This window comes from Patella vulgata, chromosome 1, assembly GCF_932274485.2.
Source record: "Patella vulgata chromosome 1, xgPatVulg1.2, whole genome shotgun sequence".
Taxonomy (NCBI): domain Eukaryota; kingdom Metazoa; phylum Mollusca; class Gastropoda; family Patellidae; genus Patella; species Patella vulgata.
In genome coordinates this window covers 57,644,797-57,670,042 of record NC_065879.2, presented here as the reverse complement: position 1 = coordinate 57,670,042, position 25,246 = coordinate 57,644,797, and the positions used below count along the sequence as shown (strand labels likewise).

The 25,246-nt window shown below is 36.0% G+C and overlaps 1 protein-coding gene across 4 annotated transcripts in view; it reads left to right on the top strand.

Moving 5' to 3' along the window:
- Window positions 1-492: 492 nt before the first annotated feature.
- LOC126808778 (kelch-like protein 40a) overlaps window positions 493-25,246 on the top strand; it is a 60,913-nt gene continuing 36,159 nt past the window's right edge. For all 4 annotated transcript variants that reach the window (XM_050533750.1, XM_050533753.2, XM_050533751.2 and 1 more), the window contains exon 1: window positions 493-578. The gene's annotated coding sequence lies outside the window, so the exon portion shown is untranslated. The remainder of the gene's footprint in view (window positions 579-25,246) is intronic.

Here is a 25,246-nt window from a genome sequence, read left to right as displayed (position 1 = left end):
GGTACGAATCAATTTGAGGTACAAATCACGTGTGTATTCTAATTCTCGTTAGGCAGCCATTTTTATAAATTTAGCGCAGCCTTTGGATTTTTGAAAAGGAACTAATTAATCAATTTGAGGTACAAATCTCGTGCCTTTTTCTAATTCTGGTTCGGCATTTTCAATATTTCTTTCAACTGATTTCAACAACATAGGAAAAGGTACGAATAATTTTGAGGTACGAAGTAAGGTACGAATGAACTAAGTACGAAACAGCCAGGTTACGAAACAGCCTGCTCCCATCCAAATACATCTACAGCGCCTTCATCGGGTCTGTCGAGAGATCGAAATAGTTATTTGTTATATTATAAACATTTTTAAATGTACGTATAATACATTATAATATAATTTTAAAAAATAAATTAGTTTTGTGGGAGGAATCGGGGATTTTCGAAGTGAAATCCGGTGAATTCCGGTGATTGTAAATAAATTCCGGTGATTGTAAATGATTTCCGGTAATTGTAAATGATTTCCGGTGGTTAGTCTACCCGGTGCCAACTTCAAGACTAGGGTTCAAGTGAACTTCACAGAAAGAAGCCGTAAGAAAGCTTATTTTTTTTCAGCTCCTTTTTAATGTTTTGTTAGAAATGACTCATTTCTAGACATTTATTACTACCCCGGTTCCGTAGGCCCATTATTAGCTATGAGAAGGTACGGCAGCTAAAAACGTTGAGATATCGTGGGTCTCCGCTTAAAGGAGCTAAATCGCTAACATTGGGGACCTAGAAATTGACAAAAGTGGGTCGCAACGCATATAATACTGTAATATGAATGTATATAAACAGATTTACATTCAGTGGTTTCCGTTTTTACTCCAATTTCAAATCAGTTATGTTCGGCGAAATAAGCCAGCAGTCTCAAGCGAGTGCAAATTTCTAGCATCTGGTTATTAAGTTTAACAGGTAAATATTCAACATCGTAATTTTGAAGACATCTTCACTTTAAATTTTGTTCATTTATTTCGAAGGAAAGATTGAATCTTATTTCCTTAACTCGAAAAATAGCTTTTTATTCTGGCCAGATATTCTCGGATTCGTAACAACGACCCTCTACAAATAGTATAATAGTTCATGTTGACCACAGTTGAAGTCACAAGGGGAATATTGAGGCTTTCAATATTATGTAACGGTAAACTGACTATGCCATTCAGTCCCATGTTTAACGCAACATTTCCATAACTTGTAATTTTCTTTTTATTCGACCGTAACGGATCGAGATAAATAGGTTCAACCATTTTACAGAAGAGCTGATATGCTGTTAATGCAAACTTGATTACATCGATGAGAGAAATCTCAATCACGGCATGTGATCAGGCAGACCGTTCAAACAATTGGTCGGAAATATTTAAAGATCCAGACGACGTAAACCCAGTTAAATGATTGTTGATATTACACCGTGAGATAGTTAACGGTGAGGCTAATATCTGCTTCATGACAGCTAAATGACTATTTGTAACTACTGATTCGTAACACGCATCAAAGACATCGTCGATAATGCGCGAATTATCAATAAATAAATCTGTGTTCACCGTATTTACAGGAACACCGTGAAGGGTCAATAATAATTCATCTTTGATGAAATTGATACACAGTTTAATTAGTTCTACTATGAACAAATTCATTTCTTGAAATAACCGCTTATCCAAATTTACGGGTCCAGTCAAATCATACACAGGAACGTCGAACTATTTATCTATGGTAGATCTATTTAACTCCACACACTTAAGTCTAGGAGGCTTTTCTTTTTGTTGCTCAAATAAACTATCGGAAATTGAATATTCCCCAGCGGTAAACTGCGTAACAACTAAAGTTGATAGACCGCGAAATAGAAGTCCCGTTTGACTATTTGATATCGAGCGCAACCAGTTCATAACTGAATTTTCAAACGCATGAAACTCGGGAACCTCTTTAATTTTTGACAGTTTCTCCTTTAACGCTCGACTGCGATGCTCAGAAAGTTTTGTCATCTTTCTTCCGGTATTTATTAACACAGTCGATACTTGATGACTTTGAGCTTTAAAATTAAACTGACTTATAGAATCTGAACGATCACTGTGGATAGACGCCGATGTAAATCCGCAAGTTACGTCAATTTTCGCGGAATCGATTGAGTCGATTCTTGGAATGACACCGGTTGCTTCGGTATCCTGGAACTTTTGATCACCCTTGCAGGAGGTGATATTTGTTACATCACCGTATAAATCGGTGTTAGTGAAACCGTTCGATGCCTTGGCGGTTTCAAAACTGGCGATCGTCCCGCGTCTATTTGACCCGTTCGTAGTCGAAGTTTCATCCTCGGACATCCCGACAGCTGAATCACTGGACAAACTTGGGACACAAGGCTTGCCTGCTTGAACGAGTTCAAGTTTTAATTCGTCTATTGCAGCTCATTCATGGACAACTTGTGGGTCGCACTTTAAATTCTCCGAAATAAGCTTGGAGACTGGAGTTTCTGCACTGGGCATTATTGCATGTGACCGATTAGTTCTTTCTGAGGAATTACAAATATCAGTTAACTGACGGCACTGATCAGTTAATTTGTCAATTTTATTGATGATGTCAGTACACGTACGATCCATCCTGTCCCAGCACTGCTCTATTTTGGACGAAGTCATTTTCTGTGATTCGGGAGTTTCGGCTCGGATTTTGGTTGCTGCCAGTACATTATCATTACGCCTACAACTAATTCTTTGGACCAGTGATGATCGATTGTGGAATCGGTTTGCGGCCTGAGACATTTCTGCACGACTAAAACATTTCTCAAGTTTTGTCATAAGCTCAAAGCATGTCAAATTACCATTCCGTGAAAAGACTATTCTATGAACATTGACCGCATATCCCTTTAAACAAAAGAACAACTGTTCCCTACATTCCTGGTCGGACCATCCCTGTGCTATGGCAAACCTGATAAATTTATTGGCAAAACTAGGCCAGTTGGAATAGCCATCAAAGAACAATGACTCTGGAATATTATAACACCGTTGAGATCGGTTGAATGGACTATTACCCGTATAAAACTGACGGGATATGGAATTGCCACCCGTGGACGACGGTGGAATATGTCGCCAATCTAGCCATGATGATCTCATTTTTTCATCACAATATCCTTAAATTAAGAGGAAACATGGCGAGGTAATCGTAAACAAAGTATCACTTCAATAAACATCTGTTGATATGCCCGTGCAGGCATGCATAAGAGCTGCACGTGCAACTCGCGGCCAATGAAGTTTCAATCTAATTCGATTAGGGTAGGACTACTGTGCAAAGCAATATATATTATATCCTTGTCCCCTTGTTAAATAAAAGGTTTTTTTTACCATACAACCATTTGTAGTGTCCGAGTGTATTTATCCAAGCCCCGCTTGGCATGTAAGGCGTCTGCATAAACTAACAATGTTACCTATTTTGAGTCTAAACATAATCTGAGCCGCTGCTATGGCAAAACAGCAATATATAGGTTAAATCCCGCTGGTAGCACGGGACTCTGTGGATAGGTGGAAGTAGTCCCGGTTATCCCGACGGACACCTGTATTATACAGGGCAAAATCACAACATAAACACCTGTGAATTTACGGACTGTTTCTATTTTTCTCGTGTTCTCTTATCTAATGACATTCAATTACTTTTTTGAATTGTCAGATATACTCTTACAGTCTCATATTAACAACTTTTGATCTTAGTGGCAGAAATTCACCCATGTATCTGTTATCACGCGTCACTTCAGCCAGTTTTATAGAGGGATAACTTGTGTTTTCCTTTTGCGTTCGTCACTTCCTATTGTTGAAACATTGATTACTCATCTATCGTAGCAATGATCTCTGTGAAAAAATAATATTTGGAACGTTTTTAACCAGTTCTATCACATATGTAATAATGACTGGCACCAATATTGTCCTTTAAAACCTCGTATATAGGGTTCCGCGAATGTTTCTAATTTTAGTATCATTTCCCACAATTCCTCGCGCGACCATTCTAGGAAGCTGCGTGATAAACAAATACTATCAATGACTTAATTGAACACTATGACTATACGAATATAATAGCACCCACGTTCTTTGCTTGGTCATTCTTCTAGTTTTCATGTGGACGTATATTGTCGTCGCCCCTGTCCGTCCGTCCACAATTGTTTGTGAACAGTCTACAGGTCACAATTTTTATCCGATTTCAACGAAACTTGAAATATAGGTTTATCACCCTAAGATCTCGGTTCCTTTCGATATTGGCATGTATCGGACTGTAACTTCATGGATTATGGCCCCTGATTGTACGAAAAAATCACGTTTTTAGCTTGTGAACACTGTAGAGGTCACAATTTTTATCCAATTTGGTTTAAACTTGAAATGTATGCTTATAACCCAAAGATCTTGGTTCCTTTCGATATTCGCGCATATCGGAACTTAACTTCCAGAATTATGGCCCCTGATTGTACGAAAAATCGCGTTTTTAGCTTGTGGACCCTATAGAGGTCATAATGTTTATCTGATTTTAAAAAACGTATTATATCACCGTTACACCCTAAGGACGGCTGAGTTCGTATTTCGTGAAAATCGGCCCAAAACTGACAGACAAATCGGCCGCCCTTCGTTCTCAAATAGCGTAAAAATATGGTATATCAAGGTTGTGGACCCTATAGAGGTCACAATTTTTATCCGATTTTGTTGAAACTTGAAATGTAAGTTTATAACCCAAAGATAAACCCAAAGTTTATAACGCGTCTTGGGTCCTAATGATCACCGGACATGTCTATTGGACAATAACATCCCTCTAAATGCGAAACAGGAGGTGTTTATCTCCTAATTAAATTTTAATCCGAATTCATCGAAACTTGAAATATAGGTTTATCACCCTAAGATCTCGGTTCCTTTCGATATTGGCATGTATCGGACTGCAACTTCATGGATTATGGCCCCTGATTGTATGAAAAATCGCGTTTTTTAGCTTGTGAACACTGTAGAGGTCACAATTTTTATCCGATTTTGTTGAAACTTGAAATGTAAGTTTATAACCCAAAGATCTCGGTTCCTTTCAATATTTGCGCATATTGAATTGTAATTTCCTGAATTATGGCCCTTGATTGTAGGAAAAATCACTTTCTTTTTAGCTTGTTCTCTATCCATCTCTCGAAAATGTGGGCGTATCCTGCCTGGCAGCCGCTGGTTAATAAATTTCCGACAACTATGGAGCATCGGTCTATCATAACTGCTTTACATGACGACTGTGTGACGTTTGGTGACAATTACATTCACAATAGACTGGTCAGACTGAAGACAAAGACTTGGAAGTTGGGTAAAAGTAAGGCTCAGTCCAATAAATGTATGAAGTCATACGCCGATTTTCTTGACACCCCAATTTTTTCCCGGGATAGTGGACGAGACTCCATCTGCAGATACTAGTGAAATTAATTTAATAAATAAAGAGACTCAGACATCTGCCGATGCGACCTTGACTGATTTAAATAGGAAAAATAGGTATTTGCGGCGTTTGTCAAAGTGTCATAAAAGCACAATCGCCCAGTTAAAAAGTTGACTTCGGAAGACTAAAAAAGAAATGATTCGCATGAAGGCTAATAATGAAAATAAAAAAACAATTGGCAGGTAAAAAAAATGATTTTTAGGAAGAACAAAGTAATTTTGTATGATGTCGAAAATCAAAGATACACAGCTAAATGTCATAATTTTGTCATGGAACTTAAAAATCTAAACGTTTCGAATGGTAACGTAGCAGCAGTTATAACCGCATGTTTGGCTGTCGCAGGACTAAAATCTAATTACACTCCTTCAAAATCTGCAGATCAAAGAATATCATGTAAGCGCGTCGGTGTATCTTTAAAACATGTTTCGGAAACCTTAAAGTCGGCGAAAAATACCACCCTTTACACTGACGAAACTACAAAATTTAAATAGGTTGCGTGTACAGGCGATTACAATTAATAGATTAATTTAATATCAACCTAAATCATCTTTGGGGAACTTGTATTTCTGTGGTATAATAGCTGACATGATAACATTGATTGTTATAAAAATATCTGAACAGATAGATATATGGTTATACTGTATACGTACATGTATATGATTTAATGATGTTGCAAAAGACAACATTCGGTAGCAAATACAGCTCTAACATCAGGGCTGGCCACGAATAAATTGATGGCGAGCAGATGACTGCTTACGCAAATTTAGGTTTGTGCGAGCAAGGCAAGCAATAAAAATTGCTCACGCAAAATGTTGTTTGCGTGAGCACACATTTTGTAACATTGTTTCAATTTAAAATCATAAGAAATTACTATTCCTGGCTTTGCAGTAAACATGTGATGTGTGACCATCGCTTTCTCATTCTGTTTTTGACAGTCATACGACTCTTCTTTAAAACCAATTTCCGTATGGATTTCTTCACCCCACGACATAAATGGGGATAGGGCAATTGGGTTTCCTTTGGCCATTATTACGCGTAGATTGAAAATTATACGACTGCACAATGGAATAAAAACAAAAGTTCTGATAAAATAAGAAATACCGATAAATATTAGTTTGAAACATGTTTATTTAGCATGAATGCCAAATGCCGGACGTAAACATTCTTTACTTCAGACTCGATTATCACGCGTTTGTTACTGGTGTTCGTAGGAAAACCAGTCATGACGTTCAGGTCTCAAGTGTATTTTTAGTAACACGAGTGGCGAGTAACTTCATTAGCCAATCAAATTTAAGGAGGAAATGCCGCTTGCAGCTGGGTGAATCTCTGTTTGACAGACGAATTTATGATGTTATTGACATTGTTGGGTTAGTTTCGGTAATAAACTTGTCAATATTTTGATTATTTTTACAGGTTTTTCTTAAAATTTTGCGCGGGAAACGAACCGCTTGCGTAAATGTAGATTTACGCGAGCACAGCGCGAGCAACTGCTCGCTTCTCGTGGCAAGCCCTGTAACATACAGACATATTCATTCAGAGGGCGTTGGTCAGGATGAAATGTGTTTTGGTAAATGTTATTGAGCGCTTTGAATGCCTGTTGAATGAATGCGACATAGAACAGATAACATAAATATTTGTGTGTAAATGCTAGCATTTGCCCCAGGCCTTCTTTCAAACATTGGTAAATTCCATGCAACGTTGCTGCACAGCATGCGTAAGAGCCCGTGGAGGACACACGCGCTACTGACATGTCGTACTTTTGGTTTTGACCCCTCTGACTTTGTACCGTTGATTACAGATTAAACATCCATAAGTGTAGAAATGTGTTGTTATTGATGTGTTCCCATTTGAATATTGTTCACAATAAGAAGCAAAATAAATAAGATATGTTTACAGGATCATTTTGTTATACGAAAAACTAAGTGATGCGTTTTCCATGACGCTCAGTATAGTTATTTATCCGTGGGACAAAAAATCTTTATCCCTCACTCTCCAAATTACATGCCATTATATTTTCCTCGTACTTTATCCGACAATTTATTTTTCATAACAAACATCATACTGCACAATATTTATTTATCTTTGGGACTAGCATTAAACTGTTACATTATTAGATTTATAGATGTCTCTCTACCTCTCTCTTTCGCTCCCGCTGTATAACATGCCATTATAAACAGACCCGGTGTCTGTGGGTATACAGAAATGAAATCACTGTTCTTTTTAAAACATGCATTAGGCTAATCTTTAAGCAATTCATGTCAAACGTCGATCTTTTCATATCCAGCTAAACTTGCATTTTAATTTATAAACATTATAAAGAGTTAATATTAAGACATTTGAAGGCGTGGGTATATTGTTAAACAACTAAGCGTTTGCGCATGCGCACACATGTCAAATTCAATCGTCTCATCGAGTGTATTCCGTTACTTCACAGCAAGGAAATAAACGATGTTGTCCGAATGCGATAAATGAATTTCGTTTCAGGGGAGTACGTTTCAGTTTTAGGGCTACCAAGGGACATAACTCTTATTCTCACCAAGAGTTATCTGCCTTGATTATGGAAGCCGGGTAGATTTTGAAGCATTTATAACATTATTTCAAAATTGTTATATCCTCAAAAATCAAATGTGGTCAGACTTCCATTGTTGATGAATGAAGTTTTTATGGTAAGTCTTATCATATAATGTTAAAATAATCCCGAAATAGTGTCTGTTGTTAAAAAAATTGAGTATGAACCACTCTACTTAAGATGATAGACATTTTAAATTATTTAGTTTTTCACCCCAGCCCATTTTATGTGTTGAAAGACTTTGAAAATTATAAAAGTTTGGAAGCTTACGACAGATTTGTTTGTGGATGGGTACAAGTGGTTTTGTTATTCAATTACAAAGGAATTCCGAATAAAGAGGATGGTGAACAAGCAAGCTGTAGGCCTAGTACCAGTACTTCTACTCCCAATTCTTCCAGGATGAGTTTATGTATCGTTAAAGCTAGAGTGTTACACTCTCAGTCTTTAAATGATACATCTCTGGCACCCTGGCTCATCATTGAAGAAGATGGAAAAATTTTGTCTGCTTACTGAGATTGTAAGGCAGGTTTAGGTGAATCTTGTTCCCATGTGGCGTCGGTATTATTCTATCTTGAAGCCAGTGTACGGATAAGAGAAACGGCGACAGTTACTGCAGAGCCGGCATACTGGATGCTTCCAGTTCCAGCTTCTCAAACAGGTGTTAGTTATGAACCGATTCGAAGAATTGATTTTACGTCAGCCAAAACATTGAAGAAAAGAATGTATAAAACAATTGATGAGCAAACAGTTCCTCCCACCCCTTCATCTAAAAAGAAAACAGGCAATAAAATATTCAATGCCTTGAGAAGCAAAGCTTGGAATACCTTTTTTAGGGGTTTTGAGGGGGTTAAACTGGTTTGTTTGTCGGTTAAAGAAGATTTTAACAGCCAGTTTATTCCAGAAACACTTCAGCCAAAAAATCCGATGACCCTGTCAGATTTGTATGATGAAAACAGCACAGGTAGTTGGCATTGTTTGGGTTGATCGGCCGTAACGCTCCCTATACAAATACAATACTCAAGTCAATAGTCCGCGCGAAAGCTTCCCTTTGTTTTCATTTACAGCCTACCGCAATGGTGGCTTGCTATGAATGGTGAGAAAACCCACAGTTTGGGCAGGCGATCATACTCCTCTTGTCACATACAAGTGGGGAATCGCAACCACGCCACTTGACTCAATGACAAACCTTATGATCTAATTCGCTTGCATTACACCATACGGCCAGCCAACCCCCTTTAAAGGATGACAACTCAGTTAGATTTAGACTAATAGGCTAATTATGGACCTTATAATTCATATTATAAGGTCCACGGTAGTAGGCCTACCAATTCCGGTAACCGATACATGTAGGTCTTTTTTCAGCTTTATAAATCAGAGATTTTGATTTACTGGTACTTAGGGCATGGGCTAAATACCACGCTCGCCATACAGCTTCTATATGCAAATGAAACCAGGTACGGTACACAAGTTTGGTGCCACATACTTTTTTATTAATCAGTTTTGAAGTGTTTATGGGCCATATTTACACTTTTGTTAACATAAATAGCAATATATAGGTTGTTGCGTTGTCAGTTAAACAGGCATTTTGCAAGAGCTTAATCTGCATACATGTATATTGAACTGGAGGTCTTTCTTTGGGTCTTAAAGGTTATATAAATTATTAATTAGACATTTATTAACATGACAAGACCATAATCGACCCTCGATGCCATCAGATGGCGTCGATTTTAAGTAGATTAAAACGGTTCAGCCATTTAATAATTTAATTTATAATTGGAGAAGCAAGGCTAAGACTCGAATGACCAGTATGACGTGGTTAACATCAATGCACACATCTTGTCAAAACTACAAACTTGATGTGTAATTTGAATGAAATTTTCAATATATTCATTTTGCATTATCTATTTTTGAAATATTGTGTATCGAGAATGATCTGCTCTTTATCTAAATCTTACATAAATGCCTGCAGCCATAATTTCTAGCACAAAGTTTCCCTATAAAAGATCCTCCTTACAAAACAAACTAAACATTTTTGTAAATTTTTGAGCCAGGAGATATGTTTGACATTGGTTGAGCAATATGGTTATGAAGTAATGGAGACCAGAATCTGTCCGTAGTTTTGTAAATCGCATTGAAACCACATGATTTTTTCCACTAAAATATAAACCAACACCTACACGTATATACCCTTTCGATTTAGACCCTACAGTATTTTCGCTACAGGTACTAGCTGTAAACCTTTATTTCAGATATTTAAGGCCAAATTACAACATTTAACCTGAAACCATATCTATAATTGTGTAATATGCTTATAAATATAGATATAAGACAAAAACTAATTATTTATTGAAGTAGAACAATCATTGAAAATCAAAATTACTAGTTACTCTTCACTTTAAATGTCATCAAAGTTAGTCGGGAAATGGGAAAACATTAGTTTAAACAATATTTGATTCAACAAACTGAATCGGATTGAACAGTAGGGGGCCAATCTCAGTTGAGGGGGGGGGGGAGCTGAGCATATTTTCCCAAAAATTTTGTCCCCCAAATTTTCTGAATGAATCTATCATTAACTAATGAATTTTCCACAAAGCTGTGATGGTTGTTTATTTTTAATTAATTACACAATTATACAATTATATTTCTGTGATATATGGTCTCACTCTTCATTCTCTGATTTTTATGCCTGAAAAACTGAAATACATTGCCGAAAAATGGATGGTTCACCGAATCGGGGGCGGGGGGGGGGGGGGCATACAAGTTCTCCCAAAACAGTATTTCTACTAATATATCTGTAAACCTTTAGTTACATCTGATGCTAAATTCCTAAAAAATATTTGAATTGAAACAAAGCAACTACATGTATAACTAGAACTGCGACGCAGTAATGACGGGTTTCACCGGTGCCCCGTTACCCTTGAACATATTTCACTTCCGGTACTGATGAAACCATTAAACAGGTTTCCATATAAGCATTGCACACATCAAATAAAATGTACACAGAATCAACCAAATCCAGCAATATCAATTCATTGTATACATTTGTTACATGTAAGTGATACTGACAAAATTACATTACTTCCGTTGATAATGAAAATGTTAAATTAGTTTTATGAAATCAGAAATGGCATAAGGCATCATATGGAGAAAATTTTATGTAAATCGAACAATAATTGGCACTTTTATAGACCAACAACCTTGAAAAGGGACTTGTAGAAAATCGTCTATTTCTCTGCAACCGTACAAGTTAGAAACCATTTTTTGGTATCTGTATGATCGTATGGGTTCAATCTAAAAACATTACAAATTAGACTCATTTGAATAAAATATCTGTTTTGAAGGCTAAAAATACAGTTTTTGCCAAAATGACATTACTTCCGGTGTTAATGAGAATCTTAAATTACTTGTATGAAATCGTAAATGGCATTAGGTATCACATAGTGACAATTTTATGAAAATCGAATAATAATTGTCCCCCGCCTTTCGAAGAAAGCAGGGGACTATTAAAATGGGTCTGTCTGTCTGTCTGTCTGTCTGTCTGTCTGTCTGTCTGTCTGTCTGTCCGTCCGTCCGTCCGTCCGTCCGTCCGTCCGTCCGTCCGTCCGTCCGTCCGTCCGTCCGTCCGTCCGTCCGCCCGCCCGCCCGCCTGTCCGCCTGTCCGTCCGTCTGTCCGTCCGTCTGTCTGTCCGTCACACTTTTTGGGACACAATAACTCTCTTCCTAATTGAGCTAGAATGTTCAAACTTGGTGTATGTGTTTATTAGGTCAATGCCTTGATGGAGTTCGAAGATGAGCATTTTCCGCTTAGGGTAAGCAGAGATAAGCAATTTGATTGGTTGATGCTTTGGGACACGATAACTCTCTTCCTAATTGGGCTAGAATGTTCAAACTTGGTGTATGTGTTGATTAGGTCAATGCCTTGATGGAGTTCGAAGATGAGCATTTTCCGCTTAGGGTAAGCAGAGATAAGCAATTTGATTGGTTGATGCTTTGGGACACGATAACTTTTAATTGAGCTAGAATGTTCAAACTTGGTGTATGTGTTTATTAGGTCAATGCCTTGATGGAGTTCGAAGATGAGCATTTTCCGCTTAGGGTAAGCAGAGATAAGCAATTTGATTGGTTAAAACTTTGGGGCACGATAACTCTCTTCCTAATTGAGCTAGAATGTTCAAACTTGGTGTATGTGTTGATTAGGTCAATGCCTTGATGGAGTTCGAAGATGAGCATTTTCCGCTTAGGGTAAGCAGAGATAAGCAATTTGATTGGTTGATGCTTTGGGACACGATAACTTTAGTTCTAATTAAGTGAGATTGATGAAACTTGGTGTATAGTTTCATTACAGTAATACCTTGACTAAGTTTGATAATGAGCATTTTCTGCTCAGGGTAAGCAGAGCGATACGCAATTTGATTTTTATATGTGTCCTCTAATTATTTTCCTATTTCGGCGGGGGACATCAGCCTCACTGTTGGCTTGTTGACACTTTTATGGACCAAAAACCTTGAAAAGTTACCTGAACGAGTTAGAAACCATTTTGTGATACCTATATGATCGTATGGGTTCATTCTATTGGTTGATTGGGACCAAATATCAAAATTTTAAACAAATAACAAATATGACTCATTTGAATAAAATACTGGTTTTGAAGGCTATAAATACAATTTTTGCCCAAATTACGTCATTTCCGGTGACATTGGAAATGTTAAATTGGTTTGACCTTGTTAAAATTGACATTACGCATCAAATGGTGTCACTTTTATGAAAATCGAATAATAATTGACTCCTTTACAGGCAAACTAGCGTAAAGGGTGACTCATGCAAAATTGCCCATTTCTCGGCAACTGCTCATATTACAAACTAATTTTCACATACATTCTCTTCGTATGGATTATTGCTACTAGTTTATGAAAGTTTCGAAAAAATATATTAAAATATGAAAAGCCTGAATGGGTTGTGAATAGCTCATTTTTTCACCTTTTTTCGCCTTTAAATCGAAATGATCCGAAAACGAAATAAAAATTAAAAAAACTGAGCGCGATGATTTCTGCGCCTTAACAGAGCACACCCTTTCAGTCATACCAGATTTGAAAAAAATAATATTTGCTTTCAAAAAGTGGTACCGAACTGTCAAAATTGCAGTTTTTGCTAAATTTACGTCACTTCTGTTGCCGAAAGGAAAATGTACCGGTAACAAAATAAATGACATTTTGGACCGCGGAACATATGAACTTTGTTTTATACAAATCGAACAATAGATAATTAATCCAGGACTGAAAAACTGAATTAGCCAATGGGGGCCAAGGACAAATACAAATCAGATGACCCTTTAACCCTTGGTAAAATACAACATAAAAATATTCATTAATAAAAAAGGTTTTCGTAAAAATTTAAATTTTCAAAATTTGGCGCCTAATATCTCCGAAGATTCGTCGAAAATAAAAAATCTAAAGAACCGTAGCTATGTGCCTTGTCTCTGGCTATGTCAAAATGTATCAAATATTACAATCCGACAATTATTGATAACATTACGGCAAAATATCGAAAAACGACAACTTCGGTGATTTCGGACATTTCGCATTGTCACAGAACGTTGGAAATAGCTTTAAAATTTAAGTCAAACCCACTTTCCCAGTAAAACCGAAGACATCGAATCGATCCGACAAGTAGTTTCTGAGATATGCTCAAATGGAATAATAATAATATTAATAATAATAAGAATAATAATCCGAACAAAAACAATAGTGGTTCACACTGGCCTTTAATGTGTAACTGTTCGATATCAACCGGGATAATGAAGATGTACACATTATGCTATAGGGGGAATTTGGCCCAAACAGTGACGCTGCCCATCACAGCCCCCACTTCCTGCACCACTGACAAGGGGAAACAATGCTGGAAAGTTTGGGAAACTGTCTAGATCAACACAGGGATCAAACCCCGGACCTCCTGATCAGTGGTCCACGGACAAGGGGAAACCACGCTGGACCAGGATCAAACCCTCGACCGGCCGGTAAGTGAGCCAGACACATACTGAGTCGCTGTGGCTCCTTTGCACTGATGACACTTGCATGGAAAGCAGGAATACTAGCTGTACACCTACAATGCCCCCCCCCCCCCCCCCCCCCCCCCCCGGAACTATGATGTATGGAGTATGCTCATCTTCATTATGGGGTTGGTGTAGAACAGTAAAACATTAAACTCCATTTGTTGTCACTCCCGTATTATTTAGTTTCTGCATCTGTTAGTGTTATCAATAATAATTGATATTTTCCATAAAGGGAGATAACTTCTTTTACCATAAATGGATTTCCGAAATTCCTTATGTTCCCTTGTCCATTATGTTTTCTGCATTATGGTTTAAATCAAAATTTAATCAATAGCATATTCTTTGCATAGAATGAAGGCATCGGGTGTTTTCGCGTATATTTAACGATAGGTTCCCAGAAAAGTATTTATCAGGTCGTTATTTCCAATAAAAGTATGGCAATTTTGGTATATATGAAAAGTAGAGATATCCAATCTTACTAGAAAAATACTGGATTCCCTGAAAAACACTCATGGGGCGTATACAGGACAAAAATGTACAGGTTCCCCTGATAAACAGCCCGATGATTAGGAATACCTGCACGCGTGATGTCGAAGGTTGCACGTGAAGATTTAGCGCTTGTACACGTTGATAAACTTTATGAAGAGTTAGACGTACAATACTTTCTGAGATAAAAATCACGGAAAAAGACGTGGGCAGTGGATAATCCAAGAATTGAATTATGATTCAATATTTGTAATAAATAGTCAGCGTTTAAAGACAACATCGTCTTGTGTATACAATGAATTCTCCTCCAACTTCACCCCCGTTGCTATAGGTACCGAGAGAGGTAAGTCACGTGACACAAACATGGCCTCTTTTGATCAATTTTTATAGCAGGGTATTCCTTGGCAATTACGATGTTTTGAGAAGGATTTGAAGCAAAATTATGATAAATTAATTAGTTTGAATATGTTTTTAGTCCAAATATATCATAAAATCACCCAGTTTGTACGCGGGAATGCATCTTTAATTTTAAGTCAACTTCACAATTGTTAGTATAAATATAGCATTTACTTGACAATTATCACAATTTTCATCTGGCCCTTAATCGAGTTATTGCAAACATTTTGCTTGGAACTCTTGGGATTTGTGTTCCTGGTGTTACCCAAAATCGCGTTTTAGGCCGAATTCTCGGGGTGAAAATCTTGTCACCTTCGCTCCCGCTAAACCGGTCTACAAATCGGACTATCAATAATCGTGCAATCAATATGTCAACAAAGTTCTCCAATAAAATTTGACAATTTAATAGTTCAAGCTCGAAATAGGCTAGAAATCGATGACTTATTTCTTTATAGTGTGGAGCCGTATTTGCGTAGATATGAGTTGGATCCTGCACAGCTATTTAAAATTTGGCCAATCAGAGGTCGCGCTTGCAGGGTTGCGGTCAAAAATTCTGGGGTCAAGTGCCAGGTCATAGCAATTGTAAACAAAGCCATGTGCACGATTTACCTTGCAAATTGCTCGCGGTCGGGACGAACAGAGATCAAATGAACCCAAAAAAGGTCCCACCCGTGTAGAGAAGTGGTGTATGAGAGCCACAAAAGGTATTTTGATCACACTGACATAAAATGTGGCAGTCAGTCAGGTTTTTCCGACACTGATTAAGGATATTGGACCGTCTATTTCACTAGAAATATGCCTTAATATCAAGGGAGATTACAAGGTCACTGCTTCTATAAGTGTAATTCTAATGAAATCATTCATTTTACATAACAACATACTTAAAACCTGTCTAGCCTGCTGTCTTAATAACGATCATGGATAGGATAGTGTATAGCTAAGATTAAGAATGAAAAAAACATATTTTGAAATAAAGGTTGAGAACTTAAAAAGTTGCAGAAATATTAAGAATAAATGCTTAAATAATTTGAACTAGCTCAGAATTGTCAGGGAAAAGCCCATATGGACGAAATAAAATTTTGCATCTACAATGTATAAGCTTACAATAGATATATGAATTCAAATAACACTTGACTGTAATTAACAGCTGTCAAATTTCATTCTCATATAGAACAATGGGTTTTGTCTGCAACTGCCAATGAACCAGGTGGCACCCTCCCCCCCACGCCCCCCCATCAATATGGGGCTCACCTACGACAGTGTACATGTAATCATCGATAAAAGTGCCACACACACTTTCAATGTTCGAATCTTGCTTCTGATTAATAAATATTCTGATTTCTTTAAACAATTATAACAGAGACTGTACATGTAGTTGATCAAATCCAATACTAATACATTTGATTTACCCGTCTTCATTAGCCCAGTTTAGGAGCAGAACAGTAGGACGTCAAACCCCATTTCATTTCTTGATTCGAAAAATATTTTTGATCACCTAAGATAAATAAAATACAATTTAATGGAGGATTTACACTAAGAGTAAGACACTAACTCATTTAGTAGTTAGAATAAGGCTACCGGTATTTGTTTCACTGGACTTATCAAAACAGCAAAAGTGTTATTGGGGCTATTTTTATTTCCAAAAGGACTAAATTGTCCCTCTTTTGTTAGGCCCCCGATCGAACATACTTGGATTTTTTCTTGCAAATTATACAGATCTCTGATAAAACTGACTTCTTTAACTCTAATGAAGTAGTGACAAGTACTGCACCATGTTGTGATTCCTTTGGTGAGATTAATGAAGGAGTGGGGGTGAATGAGACACACTTTTAATTTTTAAAGTTGTTGAAGTACTAGGCCTAGTAGTAGGGTTAATGGACATAAAGGCCCTAAAGCAAAATGGCTCAAGTATTTGGTCATAACGGTCAAACATTTTGGTCATAACTACATAACGGCCAAAACATTAGGGTCATAATGGCCAAAAAGAACATTTGAATTTTGATATATTATGTATCAAATGATATTTATTAATATAAATATTGCATAATATAAATACCAATATTTCTTAATAGATAATATTTTCATATACATTTATTTAATACATAAATATAAATTCACTGTAGACAATTATACTTAATACACTGTATAACTATAACATACATAATTTACAAAGACATCTATTTAATATGGAGGGTGGGTGGCAAATGGTTTAACATGTACACATGAAATCATAAGGTCTGTCATTGCTTCAAGTGACGTAGTTTCAATTCTCTGCTTGTACGTGACAAGGACTAGGGTCATTTGTTCAACCTTGTGGGTTTTCTCCGAGTCCCCCAGTTTCCTCCCTCTGCTACAGACCCTTACATGCAAGCGAATTATTTAGATAAAAAGGAACCATATGTTGGACCCCAAAATGACCTACTTTGTGTCGACTGGACATTAATGTTCAGCTCATGTTACTTTATCAGTGGGGTGTGAAGGACTTATTTAGGGATTATCCAAAACTTGGATTAATTAGTATTCCCCTCTTTCCTTTGAATCACAGCATGCAATGTTCTGAGTTGACTTGGATGGTTATATTCAAAATTCTTTCATTCACAAATTTTTCGGGACTTATGGTCTGTAACCTATAAATGATGCACCTTTATTTCATTTATTTATTACTTCTACTAGTTGGAATAGAAGTGGTCATATTATCTTGTTGAAGGTTTGGTGAAATTGTTTTTAAAAATATTATGTTATGAGTGAATTGTTATTTTTGTCGAATGATTAATATACTAATAGTAATAGTCAGTTGTTAAATAATGTTTGGTAAAATTCTGTATGTTGTGACAGTTTTAGTCGGTTGGATTGAATGTAGACGCTGCCTTCTCACTCTCTTTCTTTCTCGCATCTTTTAACTTTTTTGTTCTTAAAACATCTATAAACGTTGGGTGAAATCCAAAACCACTGCTGACTGTATCTTCAATATAATATCCTTCGTAATACATGTAAATCCATTTGAATCAAAAAATGCTGCAATAGATTGGTCATTTCCATCCAATTGAAACCAGTCTATAGCTACCTCACGACATTTGTCTCACCTTGGGTTTGTAAAGGGTTCTGCACCTCCCTTATTAACACTGTCTAAGTGAACAATACAAGTTAATTGAGCCTTTGTCGCCATTTCGTGTAGCTTCTACCACAGGAGTCTGACCTTCTATCCGTATATATATATGCATACACCACGCCCAACCAGACATGGTGTATGCATATATATATACGGATAGAAGGTCAGACTCCTGTGCTTCTACATATATAACTGCAATATGTTCCTCGTGAAGCACGCCATTTTGTGTTTACCAACAACACACGCGAATGTAGACAATAACGTGATTGGTCGATTGTGGAAAAAACGATCACGTGACGCGGCGAACAACGCTGAATTCTGTCCAGTGACCTCGCGCACTATGAATTTTACTATCAATAAATAGTCCGGATTTCAAACAAGAATATCACCGAAGAACTATGAAATTTTTTGGAGAAAATTACAACAAACAAATATCTCTATATGAACTATACACTGAAAAAATTTCTTCTAGACTGGATTTGTAGGAACGAAAATATTTTTGCAACGACAGTTTGTGCCCATGGAATGCGGCCTATTTGAAGGTAAATAATGAACAAAGATTTTAAAATACTTTGAGTTGATATTTTTTAATGATTTTGGTGTCGAAATGTCGCTTATATAACCTCTACTTTCGATCTGAGGCAGGGATTATCGATATCTCTTTTTAGCATGAACTTATAGAATTTCAAGAATACTCATAATTTTTATGCGCCCACATTTTCATGTGGACGTATATTGCCGTCGCCCCTGTCCGTCCATAATTTTTTGTGGACACATGGGGGGGGGGGGGAGTGTTGTTGGATGGCTGAATTGTTAGCACGTGCGTGCTGTATGATAAGGCCTGTCATTGAGTCAACTGGTGTGGTTTCGAATCCCTGGTTGTACGTGACAAGGAGTAGAGTCGCCTGTCCAACCTTGTGGGTTTTCTCCGGGTCCTCCGGTTTCCTCCCACTGCTAAAGACCCCTACGCGCAAGCAAATTATTGAATTAAAATTAAACCATGTGTAAGTCCCGAAATGACCTAGTGTGTGTCGAGTGGACACTCTACAGGTCACAATTCTTATCCGATTTTGACGAAACTTGAAATATAGGTTTATCTCTAAAGGTCTCGGTTGCTTTCGATATTGGCATGTATCGGACCAAAACTTCATGGATTATGGCCCCTGATTGTACAAAAAATCACGTTTTTAGCTTGTGGACCCTATAGAGGTCACAATTTTTATCCGATTTTGTTGAAACTTGAAATGTAAGTTTATAACCCAAAGATCTGGGTTCCTTTCGTATTCTCGCATATCGGATCGTAACTTCCTGAATATGGTCCCTGATTGTACGGAAATCACGTTTTTAGCTTGTGAACCCTATAGAGGTCATAATTTTTATCCGATTTAAAAAAACGTTTTAGAATATCACCGTTACACCCTAAGGATGGTTGAGTTCGAATTTCGTGAAAATCGACCCAAAACTGACAGACAAAATGGCTGTCCCTCGTTCTCAAATAGCATAAAAATATGGTATATCAAGGTTGTGGACCCTCTACAGGTCACAATTTTCTTCTGATTTTGATGAAACTTGAAATGTAAGTTTATAACCCAAAGATCTCGGTTCCTTTCAATATTCAAGCATATCGGACTGTAACTTCCTTTACTACGAATAAGAGATTTAACTTTATTACGAAAATGTTTAAATTGCAGAGTATTGCCTTTTTTCTTATGAAAATCATGTTCATGAAGATAATGAAACACTTCAGGGGTTGTCCAATCAGGTTTATGAATATTTTTGACTCGTTTGGTTTTTAAAGGGGCATGTTTATTAATAATGGGCAGTGTAATATCATACCAGTTGTCTAGTGCAGTATTAGGATCACAGTGATCATATACAGAATTATATGGAGCCCGTTGTAAATCATAGAGGAATAGATCATTATTAAAATGTTTAAATGAGCGATAAGTAATATTAGTATGTGAAGATTTGGGGAATTTTACACCTTTCTTTTGCCAAGTAAAACAAATAGGGAAATGGTCTGATATTGAGTATGAAGGAACAATAGATTCTTTGACATGTTTAGTTTCAGATACAAATATATGATCAATTAGTGATTTAGAGGAAGAAGTAATTCTAGTAGGTGACCTAATAATTTGATGTAGACCATATATTTCAAAAAGATCGGTCCATGATTTAAATATTTAAATCTCCTAATAATAGTATCTCACAGTGAGAATTCCATGCTTTTTCTATCATAAATGAGAAGTCAGTATTCCAGGAAGATAAGGAAGAGGGATTACGATAAATATTACAAAGTAATAATGGTTTAGAGTGTTTAAGAGTAATTTCTATCCATATAGCCTCAATATTATCATGTTCTAAATCTAACCTACGATTACATATGATATGATTTCTAACATACAGAAGTGTTCCAGAGGAACTTACATTACAAGAATCTTTCCTAAAAGGTTGTTGAAAGTTTGAGATTGAAATATCTTCATTAGTCACAGATATATCTAAATGTGACTCAGAAAGTCCAAATATATCAAAATTTTGAAGGAAAACACCTAGTTCAGAAATTTTGTTCTTAACATGACATACATTTAGATGAGCAATATGCAGACCTTTCTTAACTAAAACAGTATTCATAATAATCATAAATAAACAAATTAATAAATGACTGGAAATAAGGACACACAATTACCTGAAAAACTTTCTAATGAGAAAATGGAAAAGTCATTGAATAATGAAAGTTTGATTTTGGTTACTGCCAAGGTACACAGTACAGGCAATTATGAATAAACAAACTTAGCTTAAGAATAATTATGATATGGGGGAGAGTTATATTGCGGGAAGTCATAAGGATTGTGCAATGGTCTATTGTTATATACATTACACCTGTATTCATATTGGCGAGATCTTTTATAGTCATAGTATTCATAGTAATTTGTTGATTTAACGGGTACATGTTCATGCGCATCAGTTGAATTAGCTGAAACAAGAGTATTACTTAAAATATTCATTAATAGATCATTTCCATTATAATTAGGATGAACTCTGTCACGTTTCATTACATCCTTTGGACATCTTTGGTAGAAGTGTGTAAATACATCAATAAACGTGCAGTTATTTTTATTACAGAACTCCTGGATATAAGTATTAAATTTTTTACATTGTCTAATATATGGACGATGTATATTTCTTGGCAATGCCGAACAAATATAAGTATTTCCTTTAAAAGAGTTTTTGGTGACTGAAATTAGTTTATTAAAGTCTGTGGTGTTTTGAGTGGGATTGTTTAATGAAATATCATTCCCCTCAGCACATATAATGATGTTTTTAAGAGAGTGCTTACAATTTAAAAGTTGCACAAGTCTATCATTTATATTAGTATAGTAGGCCCCACGATTGGTGTCAACTACGCATTCGTGATCGAATAATTTTGTAATGTTAGGTGTTTTTATACCAGCTGTAACTGAACTTCCTATTAACAGTGTTTTAGCTTTACTAAAGTTGAAAGGTATAGGTTTTTCTAGAAATCTCGTTGAACTTTTACTAGTAGTTGAGTTGGTCGAATTTATTGTTGATTTTGCACCAGTAGAAGTACATACATCAGTAATAGGCCTATTGTTATTATTATCAACACTAGTTGATACACATTTAGCCGCGGTATAGATAGAAGATGTGTTGGTAGACTTATCTTGAATTGCTGAACTGCAGGTACTTGTTGATTTGTCATTAACTGTTTTTACTATATTTGATGTACTTGTTGATTTGTCATTAAATGTTTTTACTGCATTTGATGTAGGCCTACATGTAGATGAATTTCCAATAAGTTTATTTTGTGCCGATATTAGAGCATTGACTTTATCAGAAAGCTCTGTAATTCAGTTGATAATTTCAGAAAGTGCGTTAGAATAGTTCAGTTCAGGTATATTGTTTGATGTAACACTTACAGTAGTAACAGGGCCCGGAATTAGTGGCTGAGTATCTTCTAGTAAATTGTTGTTTCCCTTTTCCTTTAATGGCGTGCTCGTAACAGGTTGTTGACATAAACTTACAAGAGACAGCACGGAAGGTAGCCTATCATTTAGAGCACTATTGTTATTATTAATACTTTTAAGGTTAGGTTTAATTTGATATATATTGGTGTCCACCCACGCAGAACTGCCCCTTCCTTGAATATGAAGCTTATTGTATTTATTGTAGAAGGTAATTGTCGCTTTTTTCAAATTATTGGATGATTTATAAATAATTCATTTCCCACTGTTTTTATACAGCACATGAGAATTTGCACATGATGACAGTAAGTTAGTATATGAATCCACACAGTGGAATTGAACAACAATGGATGTGGAATATTCAGTATAGTCATAAATAGTATAAATAGAGTTAACCAGAGTTGTTGATAACGGTAGTTCTACATCATCCGATTTAATTATTTTAAATATCGAGGTGTTAAAAAATATTTCTGAGTCTTTTAAGGAATCGTAGTCAATAGTTTTAATATACGAAGAAGAACTACTCATGTTGAAATCTAGTAGTCTGAGTCCATGTAATGTTTCCAGTTATCTTTCCTTGGCGGCCATTGATAATGCCGATCTGTTGTTAGGCCTAGCCAAACTAATCTTCTATTATCGGTACGGTAAGTAAAATAAACTATCGCATATTGAAATGGAAATAAACAAGGTTTATATAACCCGTGTATAATTTTTATGAGTCACGTTATAATAAATCGTAAATATCAGCGAATTTCTAAATAGTTAAAAGAAAAGGTGACAGATAAAGTAGACATCGGCAGATCATTGGAGGCGGCCATTTTAAATATTTGACAGTTAACAGCTGATCCAAAGTTCTTGGTTATAATTACGTTAAACAGCAAAACAGTACACATCTATTTCACATAAAAATGTTCCTGGCGATCACACACAAATATCGATAAATGTATAATTTATCGAAAATCAAACTCAGTGCCGTTTGAAGGCAACGGCCTAACTCGCGCATGCGCATATCATGAATTGTAACATTTTGTTTAAGGTGGTGTATTATTTTTGAGAATTGTTCTTGGGGCAGAGTATGCTGGACATATGAAAAAATAATGGTTATTATCTTCGTCTGCAGAATTACACCTAGGACACACTTTTGTTTCACTAATAAAATGGTAGAATAAGTGATTATTTAAGTTACTAGCTTTATTTCTTAATTGGCAATGGATAATATTCTCTTTCCTATTTACAGTATTATAATATAGTAGTGGTCTAATTAAAGGATACCCACGTAAAAGACCCAATTTAAATGTACTTAACGTTTGTGAGGTTTTAATATTTTCAAAGTTTAATTGTGCAGGGAAAGAAACTATTAGAATATGAACTGGTTTTACAAAATGGTAGAATGAGGTTCAGATGTTCATTACGAAGGTTATAATTTCATACTGAGGGTTCAAATTATACGTAGTAGTATAAAAATATGGAAGACCAAACAGCTCTTTATTCAGCGTTCTTTATTCAGTGTTCTTAATGCATAGTCCTTACATCTTATTTCTTCATTTGTTGTCGTATTGCGATATCTGTACACTAAAATCATTATTTGTATCTTAAAATCATTATTTGTATCTTAAAATCATTATTTGTATCTTAAAATCATTACTTGTTTCATAAATTAGACATTTTGTCATATCGGATTTGTAAAATGTATTTTGTTTAATTTAATTCTATTTTAATATATGGTTTCAATATTCAAGCATATCGGACTGTAACTTCCTGATTTATGGCCCCTGATTGTACGAAAAATCACGCTTTTAGCTTGTGGACCCTATAGCGGTCATATAAACGATTTAAAAAAACATTTCAATATATCACCGTTACACCCTAGAATTTGGTACAAATCGGACCAAAACTGACAAAATGGCTGCTCCTCGTAATCCAATTTCGTAAAGATATAATATATCAAGGTTGTGGACTCTCTAGAGGTCACAACTTTCTTCGGATTTTGATGAAACTTGAAATGTAAGTTTATAACCAAAAGATCTTGGTTCCTTTCTGTATTCATTTTGGAAATAGGAGGTGTATTCTCCAAACTACCACCTATTGTTTTCATTTTTATACGCCCACATAGAAATGTGGATGTATATTGCGGTCGCCCCCATCGGTCCGTCTGTCTATCGTCCACAATTTCTTGTGAACGCTCTAACGCCAAAAGTTATCATCCAATTGTTTTAAAATTGATATATGTTGTTTACATTAGTGAGATGAAGAAGCCTATTTAATTTCAATAATTTCCGTTTATTACATCTAGAGTTATGGCCCTTGTTTCACTTTGTTGAACCTTGTGAACGCTCTAATGCCAAAGGTTAACAGACGATCTTTGTGAAATTTATATGCAATATTTAAGTTAGTGAAACGAAGAAGCCTATTGAATTTCAACAATTTCTGTTTATTACGTCTAGAGTTATGGCCCTTGTTTCACTTTATTGACCCTTGTGAACGTCAAAAGTTATCATCCGATCTTTCTGAAATTTATATGCATTATTTAGATTACTGAAACGGAGAAGCCTATTGAATTTCAGCAATTTCTGTTTATTACATCTAGAGTTATGGCCCTTGTTTCACTTTATTGAACCTTGTGAACGCTCCAACGCCAAAAGTTATCATTCGATCTTTGTGAAATTTATATGCATTATTTAGATTAGTGAAACAGAGAAGCCTATTGAATTTCAGCAATTTCCGTTTATTATGTCTAGAGTTATGGCCCTTGTTTCACTTTATTGATCCTTGTGAACGCTCTAACGCAAAAGGTTATCACCCGATCTTTGTGAAATTTATATGCATGATTTAAATTAGTGAAACGAAAAAGCCTGTCAAATTTCAACAATTTCTGTAGGTTACTTCCAGAGTTGAGAACCTTGTTTCAGTTTGTAGAACCTTGTAAACCCTCAAACGACAAAATTTATAATCTGATCTGTATGGCACTGTCTTGTAAAGGCCCCCAATTACCTACAAAGGCATAATTATGCGACAACCCTTGACGACCGCTCAGACGATTTAGCTGCTGTGGACTTATGTTTTGTTGCCTGGCAACCTATCTTTTCTGGTGCGTTTCTGGATAGACGATCCGGATAGAATTACTATAATTAAATGGATACAGAATGACCTCTCAGATTTTTACTGTTTTCATTTATATCGATCATCTCAAACAATGAATTTAAA